This window comes from Dipodomys spectabilis, unplaced genomic scaffold, assembly GCF_019054845.1.
Source record: "Dipodomys spectabilis isolate Male_0828 unplaced genomic scaffold, ASM1905484v1 ptg000340l, whole genome shotgun sequence".
Lineage (NCBI taxonomy): Eukaryota > Metazoa > Chordata > Mammalia > Rodentia > Heteromyidae > Dipodomys > Dipodomys spectabilis.
This window is the reverse complement of record NW_024871017.1, coordinates 1,389,524-1,402,214: the sequence shown is the minus strand read 5'-3', so window position 1 is coordinate 1,402,214 and position 12,691 is coordinate 1,389,524. Positions and strand designations below refer to the sequence as shown.

Sequence of the window (12,691 nt, the reverse complement as noted above, 5' to 3'; positions counted from 1 at the left end):
ATACAGAGGCTTGGCTGATATATTTATATACACATCTATATGTGTATATATATATATATATATATATATATATATATATAGGTTCATTGAATAGTCTCTTCAGTTTTCATTTTAAATATGTATTAGTAAAATGTTCTTCCCTGTAAAGTATAGCCTGCCTTTCATAGACCTGTCATTAATTTAAATATTTAACTATAAGATGAAGGATAGAGTTCAGTAAGCCAGGCAAAAAACAAGTTCAAGAGTAAACATTTACATCTTAGAAGATTTTCCCTTTCTTCAGTATGTACCTTTGCTTTAAGCAGCCTTTATTTTCAGAGCACTCAATTGAGGGGCACTGAAGAAGGGTGTGATCTGTTCTCAACACTGACATCAAATCTGAATGGTTACAAAGGAGGGCGAAGACATGTTTACTAAGCAAAGAGGGCGTTACAGGTAACAGAAGCAATGTGCACACAACCAATACTACATTTATACTTTTGTGAGCTGTCTGCAAAAGTCCAAGAAGGTAAAGTGAGTGAAAATGGGGTGCAAGAACAACTTTGTGCAACACTGCCTGCCGCTCCGAGGTGCTGGGAACCAAGTGCCTCAAGAGAGAAAGAAAGGGCCCAGGCGCTGGCAGCAGAGGGAATAAGTAACTACTGGACAACTCCCGTTCAAACATCCACACGCCAGCTCTATACGTTGAAAACGTGAAGACTTACTACATCAGCGGCTATGGGTTTAGACCTCCAACTGCATGCCACGGACTAGAGGAAGCTGGCATACCTCACATCAGCTCAGAGGAAGAGGCTCCCCCAGAATACCCACAGGAGCAGTTGGGTCTTGGGAAACATTTTCAGTGCTGTGTGAACAATCCTCTTCGCCACAGTGCAAGTTTCCAGTCAGAATCTCAAAAATAACACCATACACTTCACTGTTTATAGATAGTGCTAAATGCAGGGCCCCATTTGAATCTAAAAATAAAACACTACCCTCTCTATAATATCAAGTGATTCTATTCATACTCCTCATTTAATCCTGGTTAGTCCTTGGGGTGCTCTGAATCCTTGAAGTTTATGGTTAGTCCTTGGGGTACGCTGAATCCCGTCTGCCGTTTCTGCAGTTGAGTTGCATAGCTATCAAACCCAGTACAGGACTGTTTACTTCTGTGAAATGCAATCAGTAAGTCAGTGGGACATATTGAAACACGGTGGGGAGAACGCGCAGAGCACTGCAGGCCCTTTTTAAAAACTTACACAAGAAAGCCGGGCGCCGGTGGCTCACGCCTGTCATCCTAGCTACACAGGAGGCCAAGATCTGAGGATCGCGGTTCAAAGCCAGCCCGAGCAGGAAAGTCCGTGAGACTCTCATTCCAGTAAACCGGCAGAGCGCTCGCCTTGAGCTGAGAGCTCAGGGACAGTGCCCAGGCCCAGAGTTCAAGCCCCACGACCAACAACAACAAACAAACAAAAAAAACCTTACACAAGAAAATCCATCAAAATCACACTGCATGTGTATTTTGCATAGTTTTAACACTGGGCCAGAAAAATTTATCTAGGCCAAAGAATGAATCACTTACATGAATAAAATAATGCCAGCAGGAATAATATAAGTTGTAGCACTAGTGTCTAAAAGCAACACATAATAGCCCACTAATAGTTAAGAAAGAATTCCATTTTATTACTTGTTAAAAAGCTGATGATTTTGAAATAATCTCAAATATGAAACATCAAATTTCTTAAGCTTTTGTGTTACACAACTTGAGAAGACCCATCCAAAACGCTTGGAGCCAAGTATATTTCAAATTCCAGCTTTGGGGAAATTCTGGACTATCTCTATCTATGGAGCAGTTTCAATCTGTACACAGAGAAGAGACCCTCCTTTACAATTCCAGGGTGTCTGGTGGTGACTGAGCAGCACCCGACGGTGCACATTCAATTCCCACTTCAGGTGTCATGTCAGAGTTTTTAGTATTTCAGGTTCCAGATTTCAGATTACAAATGCCTAAGGTGTGGCTAATATTGAATAAATACCATACTTATTCTTTCCTATATGCAAACAGAAAAGCATACAAAAAACTTACAAAGGAAATTTTAATATTCATAAAACTGATATTCAAAGAAACTCACCTTGCAAACAATCTTTCAATTTGCTGTCTTATTAAACCAATTTATGATTTTTTTTTTTTTTGGTGTTTTTTTTTTTTGTTGGTAGTGGGGCCTGAACTCTGGGCCTGGGCTCTGTCCCTCAGCTCTTCAGCTCAAGGCTAGCACTCTACCACTTGAGCCACAGCGCCACTTCCGGCTTTTTTCTTTTTGCTTATGTGGTGCTGAGGAATCGAACCGAGAGCCTCAGGCATGCAAGGCAAGCGTTCTACCACTGAGCCACCTTCCCAGCCCACCAATTCATAATTTAATTCTCAGGAAGGAACTAACAAATAAATATTTATGAAGAGCCTACAACTAAAAGTAGCATTTGGCATGATATAAAACAACCTTTTAATATCCGTAAGCTACTTCTAAATGCAAACGCCTCCTAAGATCAAACACATTCAAGGTCTCAGTGTCTGGTAAGGAAGCCAGCCTATTCCCCAGCTTGCCATCGCCATCTAATGGTCAAGTCATACAACAGTCGCATCAGACGACAGTACTGGGGCTTGGCACTCTGCTAGCCTTTCCTGTAACCAGCTGCAATCACCACACACACAAACGAATGTATTGGAGCAGACTCCAGCAGTGCAATGGAAATGTCTGGAAAGAGTAACACAAGAACTTATTATATAGCTGTAAAAGAAACAAAACTTTTTAGCCAAGGCCCACAAGGAAATGTAAATACGGACTGCTCTTTCCAAATTAACATAAAAATATTAAAACAAAGTCTGGGAAATATACAACAAATCATCATAAGAACTGAAGAAGAAGGAATAAATTATCAAGAAATTCATAGGATTCAAATGGAGCTTTCATTTTGAATGCTCTTACTTTTTTTTTTTTTATTAAAAACACTGGGAAGGTGGCTCATGGTAGAGTGCTTGCCTCGCATGCATGAGGCCCTGGGTTCAATTCCTCAGCACCACATACACAGAAAAATCCAGAAGTAGTGCTGTGGCTCAAATGGTAGAACGCTCGCTTGAGCTGAAGAGCTCAGGGACAGTGCCCAGGCCCAGAGTTCAAGCCCCACAACCAACAACAACAACAAAAAAAAAACCTACGATGAATAAGAACTCATCCAAAATAATAAAAATGGTACAATGTGGTTCTTAAGACCACACATCTGGGGCTGGGGGTTTAGCCCAGCAGAAGGGTGCTCACAGTGCACGCGCAAGGCCCTGGGGTTCGCGAGTCCTCAGCCCTGGAAAAAAAAAAAAAAGACCACACATCTTTTTTATTCCTCACTTGGAAACTCAAATAAGGAAACTGGAAATTCCATTATTTCAAACAGCTTCACAGGCAAATGTTCTAAACTGGCCAATTTTTATCTGACTTACACAAGAGGGCATCTCAGCATTGGATTGTGGGCATTTCTCAAAGTAATTCTCTCAGACAGGAGCCTGTACGTGATTTTATCAGAGAGTCATCAGCTCTCCAAGTCTGCTCTCTGCATCATGTGGTACATCAGACTTTCCAGCACTGCTCCAGGCACCCGTGCATGCACACACACGTGCACACACATAATCCCACACACATATTCACACAAGCAAACACACACAGCACTTACCACTAGGAGGAATTTAGAATATTGCACAATCCTCTACCCTACTATCATTTTACTTTTTTATTTTTTGGGGGGGTCCGGTTGTGGGGCCTGAACTCTGGGCCTGGGCGCTGTCCCTCAGCTCTTCAGCTCAAGGCTAGAGCTCTACCACTTGAGCCACAGCACCACTTCCGGCTTTTTTCTTTTTGCTTATGTGGTGCTGAGGAATTGAACCCAGGTCCTCATGCATGCGAGGCAAGTGCTCTACCACTGAGCCACCTTCCCAGGCCCCCTATTATCATTTTAAAAGTCTAAAGCAATCTCACCCAATGCTTCACCTTATAGATAAGTGCTGGCCTAAATCAAAATACTGTCCATAGACAGAAATGTGTCAACTATGAATAATAGGTACATGGTTTTCAAAATGCCTGAACCATGTACTGCATTTTTGAACACTGCATGTCTTCTTGCTTATTTAACTTAAAGTAACACAGAGTGAACATCTTCCAATGCTTTCCAACACTGTATCCTTTATCCTTTCAACATCACAGAATTTTTCAAGAGATCTTTCGCTGTGGGGTTTCTTGCCAGCACAACTTTCTCTAGACATCGCATCTTCTTACCACAACATTCTTATTGACCCTGAGTTTCTATGTATTACACTATTTAATACTCACGGCCAATAATAAATGGTATTAAGTGAACATTAACAAAACCAATCAACCATTTTATTTCCTGATAGAATAACCATGCAATTTACTGTCAAAACCAGAAATGGAAGCATAACAGCATGGAGACATGAGCACAAGCCATGCCCCCTTCCATGACACACGGGGAAACATGTCTGCACCCGCAGTTTGGGGCGCGACAGAGGAGCTGACCAATGTGGTCACCGCATCGGTTAGCACCTGGAATGCAACGCTGCTTCTCCCCACTCACACAAGCTGTCAGGCTGCCTGCTGCATCTGCAGCCAGTCAACACAGATCGCCAATGCATACTTCCTGAGACCATGTTGCCTTTGACTTTGCTTGCTTAATGCACACGAAAGAATACAGCAACTCAAAGTGACCATTTCTGTACACTTTTATGTCTGGAAGGAATGTATAATCTAAATTCTTGTATCTTTTTTCTCCTCCCAAGCAAAATCATTACAAATCTTTCTTAGTACCATAACTGTAGGTACAAAGTTCATGCTTTCTCAGTATGACTTTTAAGATTTTTTCAGAAATGGGGGCTATACTGTGCTTCCAAGACACAGCCTCTTTGGAGCCATAACTAAGTAGGGTGATATATGTAGCACTGATTGCCTAAGGCACAAACAACGATGTTCTTAAATGACCAAAGAAATTAAAACTCCAAGGACAACTATGCAACTCTCACACAATCTGGAATTGCAAACAGGTGTTAAGCTGGCATCAATCTTAGAGATAGAGAGGACTGCTTCTACTACACAATTTCAGGTGTGGATTACTCTTTTGAGTGCACGCATGCATTGTTATGCACGTGCGCACACACACACACACTGGAACTTTCTCTCTTTTGAGTGCACGCATACATTGTTATGCATGTGTGTGTGTGCACACACACACTGGAACTTCCTCTCTTTTGAGTGCACGCATGCATTGTTATACACGTGCACACACACACGCGAACACACATGCACACACACGCACTCTGGAACTTCCTCTGGCCTCAGTTAACACTCCATCAACTCTCAATACAACAAAGCCTTCCCCTAAACTGGCTGAGCCCTATCCCTCCAATACATCACCACAGTGTCAGTAAGTGGCCTTGTTGGCCAAAACAACTCTTGGAGACGTTTACTGGAAATGTATTTCCTTTCATCTATCCCAGCCCAGCCCACGACACTCTCCATGACTTGGTAAGCCCTATTTTCCTAACAGCTCAGCTTTTCAGTCAGAACAGTTAGAGAACTCAGTAAACAAGACATATACAGTGTGTATCACAGACATGTGTGCAGACACAGGTGCTGAGATGATTTAAGGAGTTATGATCCTGGGATAGTATTTAAAAGTATTCCTACTCATGGTGGTCAGATTTAACTCCACCTTCTCATGCACCTCTACTTCCAGAACCAGAGCACAAGGTCAAGTGATGTTCTGGTCCCCAATATTTTGGCAGAGAGAGTGCACTATGGTAGTGGACACTGGGAATACTAAAACAAAGAGGCCATCTAGGACAGCCATGGCCTGTGTCCTAGGCTAATACAAAAACACAAGACAATGCGGAAGAGCACAAACTCCAAGGACTGCCGTGGACACCTGTGAGCAACCCCGAGGGCAGGTGTGCGCAGTGGGGAACGTGACAGCGTGCCTCGGAACGCCTCCTCCTGCATTGTCTGAGTCTTTGAGGAAAAAATACAGAGTGAACAGATTTAAGTTTTGAGTTCTTTTAACAAGGTCCCAAACTTTGATTCTTTGCTACCACCAAATGAAATGTAATACTCTTAAAGGTTAAATTCAATCTAATCTAGGAACACATAAAGTGCTGCACAAGGTAATTCATTTGATAAATTGCTACTTCCTCCAAGGATGGTAATACTGCACCAGGCATGTTCGTCAGATAAAGTACGATTGCCAGAGAGTTCCTGGGTTTGTCATTCAGTGCTCAAATTTTAAGAGAGAGGCATTATTTTACATTGCAGTCATTTCCGTCATGGTTGTAATGATACGATCTCGGTCACCATTCATTCTCCACTACTTTAAGTCAACAAAGTAAGTTAGGGTTTAGTGGGGAAGACAGAAAGGCATGCTCTGTAGTGCTTCCATCAGACTAACTTTTCAGAAACACATCTTCACAAACTTAAAAACCTCCATTATGCCCTGTCCGTTCTGACGTTCTACTACATCCACACTCATTCCTTTCAGAGTAGGCTCTTTCTCCACCCTCTCCAGCAACCTCCTTCAAGAGGAGGAGGGTACTAAGGTACAACTCCCAAATTTACTTTCAGTAAGTATCTCTGCACTTGGCACTGTCACAGAGTTCAGGTAGGGCCTGTGGGCCTTCTGCTGTATTCTCTCTGTCTTCTCACCCCAGTGTTTCTCAAGGCCTACTGGATCCGAGGTGATAAGACCACTAGCAAGCACAGCACCACCATTGTGAATCACCTGTCAGAAGGGTCTTCCTTCACATTTCTTTGAAATTATGTAACCTGTTAACACATGCTACATGGTTACATTAATTCACTAAACTGATTCACTAAAATGACTTGTGTCTATTCATCTATGAGTCCATCAGCAGGGACTACTGAAAAGCTATGAAAAATATCAAGTTCTACCAATACCAGGTTCATCTGACAAGTCTCCAAAGAAGGGAGCAGAACAAGGAAGGGTGTGGCATCTTTGAGCTTGCTCGATGACCAATGAAGAAGGCTGGGGTAGGGCAAGTAACAATGAACTCATTTTCAAACTGACTTTAAAAATGAATATGAAGCCAGGTGCTGGTAGCTCACACCTGTCATCCTAGCTACTCAGGAGGCTGAGATCTGAGGATAGCGGTTCAGAGCCAGCCCAGGCAGGAAAAAAGTCCATGAGACTCTTATCTCCAATAAATCACTCAGAAAACTGGAAATTGGCTCAAGTGGTAGAGTGCTCACTTTGAGCTGAAGAGCTGAGGGACAGCGCTCAGGCCCAGAGTTCAAGCCCCATGACCAAAAAAAAAAAAAAAAGAATTTGAGAGTGAGACAAGCCAAACTCAAAAAAACCCAAAATATTATATATTTTCACTTACATGTCGAAGCTAGACTTAAAATATGTAATTTTTCATGGACATGAACATACCAAGATATGGTCATTTATTTAACTATACATATAAAATCTAACTAAGGAATTGCTTAGGAAGAGACAGGGAAAGGGAAGGAAAAAATAGAGGGCGAATAATTTTGAAATTCATTTTGAAAGAGGATGAAAATGGTCAAATAGATTAACTGCAACTATGAAAAGAGAATGAAGCCTTTAGGTATTTGCGGGGAGGGAAAAAGCAATAAAGGACATGAGATTCAATGTGATACACTGTAAACACATGTAGTAATGTAAAGACAAGATCCCCTTCTGGATAACTAAAATACAGCATTAACAATCACACATGAGGTTGGAAGTAGTTCAAGAATAGAGTGTTTGCCTGGGCTACATCCCTCACCTGCCCCTCCAAAACAATCATGAATTTTGGGGCTTATGGAGTAAGACAGCAACAACCACCGAATGCATGGAAGAAACATTTATCAGAAGCTTATTACAGTGTATTTGGGAAACAAATGGAAACAATAACAGACATATTTTAGAATTGTTTGTGGTAAGCTTCCTCTATTTGTAGTAAGAATACACAAGGGATGTTTTTATATAACCAGTTTTTCACTGCCTGGAAACTTCTGCAGAAGGGAGCAGCATGCGTGTCTGTGAGCACGTCAGGTCTGCTTGTGGTGGCAGTCATAACACATGTGGACGATCTGAGAAAATACGAGCCAGGTGAAAGCCCACCCATGTTTTATTTTGGGTGGGGAAGAAAATGGGTTGCTGGGGGTCTAACTTTGGGCCTCTGCATGCTAGCCAAGCACTCCGTCACTGAGTGCCGAATGCTGAGGACAGTGATAGACCCAGGTCTCCCACAGTTCCTTAATGTCACAAATCCACAAAAAGAAATGAACATGCTGGGGAAGAAAGAACATCTGAACACAATGAAAACACCACAGATAAAAGAAAACAAATATTGGCTACTCGAACTTTGCCCTTTTTTCCTTCCTTTTTGATAATAAGATTCTTAGAGGATGGGACTGACAATTGTATTTACTCTTTTTTTTTATCGGTTGTGAGGCTTGAACCTTGGGTCTGGGCGCTGTCCCTCAGCTCTTCGCTCAAAGCGAGCACACTACCACTTAAGCCACAGCACCACTTCCAGCTGAGTGGTTTATCAGAGATAAGAGTCTCTTGTAATTTCCTGCCCAGACTAGCTTTGAACCATGATCCTCAGATCTCAGCCTCCCAAGTAGCTAGGATTACAGGCATGAGCCCCCAATACACGGCCGTAATTATTCTTTTATTGTTAATTATTTTGTATTGTGTCTGATGACTAGTGTTGACTAAAGCCAACTTCTTATGTTGCTAATAAAAACTTAAAAACATGAGATCTAATGAATACTGTATGTCAAGTTTTTTGTTTAAATTAAGACACTTATTTCTGATTCTAACAGAGACAAATATACACAAGTTAGACTTTGCATTTAATCATAACCACAAAATACCCAGAATTGACCTTAAAAAAAAAAATAGAGTCAAGATCAAGTTTCAGTCCTGCATTCATAAGTACTTCTGAATTATTCACAAATATGCCAATGATCACAGATTGAATGTCTCACATGATGTCGGGCAAGACCTACATACATGTCCTCTAATTTTACCAAAAAATTAACTGACCACTGTAAACACTATGCCCACCTTTGGTCCTCAGCTCCACCCAGACCTGAGCCCCTCCCTGCCCTGGAGTTCCCCACAGAGAGCTGCCCCTCCCTCCCTCCGCCCAGACCCACCTGAGCGCCCATCTACTTCACTTCCTACCCCAGACCCTGCTGCTACCTAGACGGTGGAGAGTCCATGTGCTCCTCACTTCCTAACCCAGACCCTGCCGCTACCTAGACGGTGGAGGGTCCATGTGCTCCTCACTTCCTACCCCAGACCCTGCTGCTACCTAGACGGTGGAGGGTCCATGTGCTCTCTCTCCAGGGGAAATAAGGCTCCTCTAATGAACCTTGTAATCCTCTTTCTCCAGCACCTGCCTGCCTCCGTGTGGCCCCCTGGGATGGATGTGGCTGGACACTTTCAATCACAAACACAGACAACCAGGAGAGATAGTAGGAGGTCTATGGTAGCTGTTCAGCAGCAAACCAGGCACTACAGGAAGAAATACTCCTTCCTAATTCTGCTTAGTTGGAAGGTTAGGAGAAAGTGCCAAGATTGGTTGCTTTTAAGGAGTTCAGTAGGTGAGGACAGAGGACTCGCTATGATGAACCCCCAGAAAGAATGTAAAACGTGAAATTAGAAACAGAACAAAATTATTGACTTTTAAGAAGAGGGCCAAACTTGCAAGGAAGGATTGAACTGGAACAACTCGTTCTGAGGAAAAGACCAGGCCTATTCACCCCCCCAGCTGCCCCTTCTACTCCAACCGGCCCATTTACACCCCCCCACCCCCCCCACCCGCTGCCCTTTCTACTCCAACCGGCCCATTTACCCCCCCCACCCACCCCCTCTGCCCCTTCTACCGTAATGACTAGTTTTGAAAAAGCAAAACATCTGGCCCTGAAACCAGGAACTGCCCATTGCTTTGGGTCAACTTGTGGGCTGGGAAGGTGGCTCAGTGGTAGAGTGCTTGCCTTGCATACATGAGGCCCTGGGTTCGATTCTTCAGCACCACATAAGCAGAAAAAGCCAGAAGTGGTGCCGTGGCTCAAGTGGTAAAGGGCTAACATTGAGCTGAAGAGCTGAGGGACAGTATCCAGGCCCAGAGTTCAGGCCCACAACCGACAAAAAAAAAAAAAGAACTTGTTACAGGAGTATTTGTGGTTTTAATTGTTTCAGGAATGTTTGTGATTTACATGCTTGCAAAATAACTGCTAAGTTCTACTTCTGCACACCAGCTTGCTTGCATCTGCTCTAAAAGAATGCATTTTTTGCCTTTATAAACTCTGAGCTATTTGAGTTCGAGGCTGCTCACTCCTGGTCAGTCAACCCTGGCCCGTCAGTCCAATAAATTCCAGCTTTTATAATACTGGTCAGTGTCTGTGACTTTGTCCAGGGGGTCAGTCCACTTCAGCTCCGGGTAAGAAGAAAAGCCTGAGGAGCGGCGGAGGTGGGAGTACGTGCCGTGTTTACAAACGGATCAGGACTTGAGCCACACCACCACAGCACTCGGCTCACCACCACAGCACTCGGCTCACCACCACAGCACTCGGCTCGGGATGCTGTGGGGTGGAGCCAGATGAGGGCCTCTGGGGACATTCAGCTCAGTGGTGCTCAAGACACCATCAACTGGACAAATTCTAGCAGTTAGTGAATTACAGATGAGCAAACTACTACTGCATAATCAAAGGAAACACTTACAAAGGTCAATTAACTCCTGTACATCAAACCATGTGCCTTCAAAACCAAAGGTAAACACATCAACATTTTCTCTGAACCTTATGAAAGTTTGAAGCATTCCCTTAGAAAATGTACAAGTAGCGGGGCGCTGGTGGCTCACGCCTGTAATCCTAGCTACTCAGGAGGCTGAGATCTGAGGATTGCGGTTCAAAGCCAGCCCAGGCAGGAAAGTCTGTGAGACTTCTATCTCCAATAAACCACCAGAAAATCAGAATTGGCGCTGTAGCTCAAGTGGTAGAGTGCTCGCCTTGAGCTGAAGAGCTGAGGGACAGTGCCCAGGCCCAGAGTTCAGGCCCCATGACCAACAAAAAAAGAAAGGAAGGAAGGAAGGAAGGAAGGAAGGAAGGAAGGAAGGAAAGAGTACAAGTAAAGCAAGAAGATGGAAGAGAAAATGAAAAACAACACGTAGTGTTGCACTGCTTTAATGCTGAGAAGAAAAATGGTGGGTGCGGTAAATACAAAACTGATCAAGCTTCTGTGCCTGCCTTAAATAGCTCACCAGCAACTGAGAGGAAACAGACAATTCAAAGACAGCAGTGGAGAGCTCAGCCGACCCGGGCTGGCAGTGCCTGAGTACTCGTAAATATCACTTGGTTCCTAGATGAGCAAACGGAGTGTGAAGACTGAATGGGGAGGAGGGTGAATAATAATTGTTGGCAAATAGGAGGAGGATGGGCCTCAGCAGGGGGAGAGAGGGGAAAGGGCTCATTTTAATCTGTGTCTAAAGTTAGCTCACACAAGGGTGAGAAATATTAGCATAAACTCAACTCTCCAAAATGTATTAAAAGCCATAAAATATTTTTTGGGGGGTCTGGTCGTGGGGCCTGAACTCTGGGCCTGGGCGCTGTCCCTCAGCTCTTCAGCTCAAGGCTAGCGCTCTACCACTTGAGCCACAAGGCCACTTCCGGCTTTTTTCTTTTTGCTTATGTGATGCTGACAAATCAAACCCAGGGCCTCAGGCATGCAAGGCAAGCGCTCTACCACAGAGCCACCTTCCCAGCCCAAACAGCCATAAAATATTTACCACATATTTTAACAGATAAAAATATGTGATGATCAAAGATGTTTTAGTTCAAGATGAAATTAAACATTTAAATTTTAAGATGACTACGTATTATTCAGATGTTTTGAGAATAATAATTACTTCTTTCTAAAATGCTCTATTTAGTATGTTTTGACCTAGGCTGACTTCCAGTAAGTGAAAGCAGTGTCTGGGCTACGTATCAGAGAGAATCAAAAGCGGATCCAACCAGGCAAAGGCGGAAACAACCCCAAGTGACCTGGATGGGAACACAAAACCCAGACCGTATGGGCAATGCCTGAAAAAGGAATGACACTCTAGCCTAAGTGGCAGATGCTGAGTGAAATACACTGGTCACAAAAGAACAAACATTAGTAATTTTCCCCAACCTATGGGATTCAATACATCTACAGAGAAAGAGAAGAGTGTGGCAGTTTCCATCGACTGGGGGAAGGTATCATTTAATGGCTCTGGACTTCCAGTTTTACAAGACAAAGAGATTCCTGAAGATTAGATGGTGGTGCCTGTTGCACAACAACATGAACGTAATTAATTTCTCTGCAATAATAAGTTATGGCCAAGATGTGAAGTTTCATGTTGTGTATTGCCACAATTAAAAGGGTTGTCTTAACAATAAAAGGCGTGCATTAGATGGACAATGGCAAAGGACCTGTGTGAGCAGTTCCAGGGAGAGTAGCGATCAGGAAACAAGGACTGGCCAGCTGCTAATCAAGAGGACCTCAGGCTGCGGAGCAAGCGCTCAAAGGACTACTTTCCGGAAGAGCATGACTACTGACCGCAGGCTTCTCCAAGGCATAGGAAAGGAACATGAGCTAAGACAAG

General features: G+C 43.4%; 1 protein-coding gene across 2 annotated transcripts in view; it reads right to left on the bottom strand.

The window, feature by feature from the left end:
- The window catches only part of Med12l (mediator complex subunit 12L), a 231,938-nt gene that overhangs the window by 119,707 nt on the left and 99,540 nt on the right, over positions 1 to 12,691 (bottom strand). The window lies entirely within an intron of this gene.